The following is a 4,362-nucleotide window of genomic DNA, read 5'->3' as shown; positions in this document are numbered from 1 at the left end:
AAAGATATTATGTCAGCACCATTGCCGCACAATTTTAAACTTATGACATTCACAATGTATGATGGAAGCACAGATCCAATGGAACACCTAGCTCAGTTCAATTCTGTTATGATGCTGGCAGGTAATTCTGATGTTTTAAAGTGTCGGTCATTTCCATCTTCGTTGAAAGGATCTGCAACAACTTGGTTCTTCAACTTACTACCAGATTCCATTAAGGATTTCAAAGATTTGACAAAAATATTCTTGTCAAGGTTCCAAAGTAGTATGAAGAGTAGCAAAACTGTTGATAATTTGGCTGCAATCCGTAAAAAATCAGGAGAATCTGTTCGAAGTTACATGAAGAGATTCAATCAGGAATCAATTCAGATTAAAAATTTGAATGAGGCAGTAGCATATGATGCTATGTTCAGAGGTCTAATAGATGAGCATCTTTTGGAATTCCTGATCATGAACAAGCCGGCAAATATTGAGGAACTAACGACTCGCTGTAACCAGTATGCAAATATGAAAGACATTCTTCAGGCAAGAAAAGAAATTGATGGCAATGGAGTTAAAAAGAAAGATGATGGAGTTGTGAGATCTGATCAGAGAGATCAGAGAGATCGGAGGAATAACAGGAATTTTCCAAGAAATATTCCTGATCATCAATACAGAAGGGACATTCCAAGACCATTCCAGGAAAACTATACTCCTCTCAATACAAGAAGATCAGAAATTCTGATGCGAATTCAACATCAAGGAATTATGAAGTGGCCATTACCAATGATAGCAAAGGCAGACGAGAGGAATCCGAATAGATTCTGTGGATATCACAAGGATCATGGTCATGATACTGATGATTGCAGAATTTTGAAAAATGAAATTGAGTGATTAATCAGTCAGGGGAGGTTGGATCAATTTGTTCAAAGGAGAAATGGAGGAAACAGAAGAAATGCCGTTGATCAGCCAAGAAGGTGGAATAATCAAACACCAGCGAGAGAAGACCGACCTAAGGGAGATTTTCAGTACAACTCTCCAGATGAAAATGCTAAACAATAGGAAAATCAGCAAGTTCAACAGAAGCAATCTCCTATCATGACCATCTTGGGAAGTTTAGATTTGAATTCAATTTCAAAGTCTAAGGCACATGCCAGGTATGTAAGTGCTGTCGAATCTCATGTTATTCCTAGAAGAATCAAAATGATGAAGGAGATAGTCTTCACGGAGGAGGAAATGGAAGGAATTTAGGAGCCACATGATGATGCCATTGTGGTAGTCATCGAGGTGGCAAACAGGGATATTCACAGGGTTCTAGTCGATATAGGATCTTCTGTAGACATAATGTCTTATGAAGCTTTTTAGCGATTGAAGTTGGATACAGTCAAAATAAAACCTTGCGGTACAAGACTATTTGGATTTTTTGGGGAATCTACTTCGGTTACTAAATTTTTGTTGATAAAAAGTCTGTCAGCATACAATATAATTCTCGGGAGACCAACGTTGAACGCTATTGGAGCAATAGTTTCGACGAGACATTTGAAGGTCAAATTCCCAACTGAAGGAGGTATTGGAGAATGCAAGTCGGATCAGAAAACTTCAAGGCAAAGCTATACAACTTTTTTGAAGGATTCAAAAGCACAAGGTAAGGCACTTGCTCTTTTTGTGGAAGTTACGGATAACAGGGATGAAGAAAAAATTTCAAAGAGGTGAACCAGTAGAAAAGCTGGAGAAAATTTGTTTTGGTTTGGAGAATCCAAAAAAAGGAACCATGATAGGAGCTGATCAGAACAGTCAGGACAAGGAGCAATTAAGAGAATTTCTTCAGCAAAACACAGATGTCTTCGCTTGGTCAGCACAAGACATGCCGGGTTTAAGCAGAGAAGTGGCGGAGCATTGCCTATGGATAGATAAATCTATCAAGCCAGTGAAACAGAGGCGAAGGAATTTCTCATCAGAAAAGCATGATGCAATTAAAGTTGAAGTGGACAAGCTCAGGAAATCTGAGTTTATTGAGCAAATTGAATGTCCAAAGTGGCTAGCAAATGTGGTAATGGTGAAAAAGCATAATGGAAAATGGCGAATGTGTGTAGATTACACCGATTTGAACAAGGCATGTCCCAAGGATTGCTATCCTTTTCCACGAATTGATCAGTTGATTGATGCTACATCAGGTCAGCAAATGTTGAGCTTTATGGATGCTTATTCTGGTTATAATCAAATTCTTATGAAGAAGGAGGACCAACCTCATACAGCATTCATGACCAATCGGGAAAGCTATTGTTATAAGGTTATGCCTTTCGGGTTAAAAAATGCTGGTGCGACATACCAAAGGGCGATGAACAAGCTGTTTGCTGATCAGATCGGAAGAAATATGGAGGTTTATGTAGACGATCTTCTTGTGAAAAGTCAATTCAGATTTGATCATCTTGCTGATTTAAGGGAGTGCTTTGATGTACTAAGGAGAAATGGAATGAGACTCAATCCTGAGAAGTGCGCGTTTGGGGTTTCATCTGGTAAATTCCTTGGTTACATGGTCACACAGAGGGGTATTGAGGCAAATCCAGAAAAAATCAGGGCTATCTTGAATATGACGGCACCCAGCAGTATGAAAGAAATTCAAAGCTTAACAGGAAGAGTTGCGGCATTAAGTAGATTTATATCAAGATCAGGAGATAAATGTGCACCATTCTTCAGGGCGTTGAAAAATCTAAATGCACTCAACGAATTCAAATGGTCAGAGGACTGTCAAAATTCATTTGAAGAGCTGAAGAGGAGGCTAACCAGTCCACCAGTTTTATCTTGACCAAAGTCCGGAGAGAGCTTGTAGATATATCTATCTTCTTTGAAGGCGGCAGTAAGCGTAGTATTAATTCGGGAAGAAGGTACTGTCAAAAATCCTATCTACTTTGTAAGTCATACATTGTTAGATGCAGAATCTAGATATCCGGAATTTAAGAAACAGGCTTTCGCCTTAATAATAGCAGCCAGGAAGCTTAGACCTTATTTTCAGGCTCATCCAATTATTGTTCTTACTAACTGGCCTTTAAAGAAAATACTGCATAAGCCTGATCTGGCGGGGAGAATGGTATCATGGGCAGTAGAGTTAACAGAACATGATATAGATTATAAACCCAGAACTGCGATAAAGGCACAAGTTTTGGTTGATTTTATTGCTGAAAGTATTTCATCACCGGAGGAAGAAAAAGATTCTAGTGAGGTGTCTTCTGTGTGGACCTTGCATGTAGATGGGTCAAGTCATTCTCAGGGATCAGGAGCAGGGGTAATTTTACAAAGTCTGTTTGGATTTGTAATTCAGAATGCACTCCAGTTTAATTTTCATGCTTCAAACAATGAAGCAGAGTATGAAGCTCTTATTGCAGGTTTACGACTGGCCAGATCCCTCTGTGTACAAAGCATTGAAGTAAAAAGTGATTCTGAGCTGGTGGTCAGTCAGGTCACGGGAGTGTATGATGCGAAAGATGATCAAATGGTCAGGTATCTTAAAAAAGTATGGCAATGTAAGGAGTGGTTTACACAATTCTCAGTCATGAGGATATCCCGAAATCAAAATAATGAAGCAGATTCTCTGGCAAAATTGGCATCCACAAAATCTACTTCTATACCACAAGCTGTATATTATAAGGAGCTAAATATTCCAGCATATTCAGATCCAGAGATAATGGAAATTGATGCAGAAGTATCTTGGATGGATCCTATCATACAGTATCTGAAGGATGGTATTCTTCCTGAAGATAGGGAAAATGCCAGAACTATGAAAAGAAGAGCTGCCAGGTTTATTCTAAAGAATGAGCTATTATATAAAAGAACAGTTTCTGAGCCACTTTTGAAATGTTTGGGACCCTCTAATGCACTTTATGCCTTATCAGAGGTCCACAAAGGAATCTGTGGAAACCACTTAGGTGGGAAAGCTTTGGCTTATAAAATTCTAAGACAAGGATTTTATTGGCCACGCATGCAGTCTGAGGCGATTGAGTATGTAAGAAGGTGTCATCAATGTTAGATTCATGCATCAATTCAGAGCCAGCTAGCAGAGCAATTAACATCAATTCTTAATCCCCTTCCATTTTCTATGTGGGGTATGGATTTGTTAGGGCCATTTCCTGTTACAATTGGAGGGAAAAAGTTCGTAGTCGCTGCAATCAATTACTTCACGAAATGGGTAGAAGCAGAAGCCCTGGCAACAACTACCACAAGTCAAATTGAAAAGTTCTTCAGAAATCATGTCATATTCAGATATGGCCTGCCAAAGATTCTACTGACTGATCACGGACCACAATTTGACAATGAAAGATTCAAGGAATTCTATGCAGACTATCATATTGAATGCAAGCACTAATCTGTGGCATATCCTCAATGCAATGG

This window comes from Hakea prostrata, chromosome 11 (genome assembly GCF_041222555.1).
Source record: "Hakea prostrata isolate BN-2017 chromosome 11, UWA_Hpros_2, whole genome shotgun sequence".
Classification (NCBI taxonomy): Eukaryota; Viridiplantae; Streptophyta; class Magnoliopsida; order Proteales; family Proteaceae; genus Hakea; species Hakea prostrata.
This window is presented reverse-complemented; position numbering follows the sequence as displayed.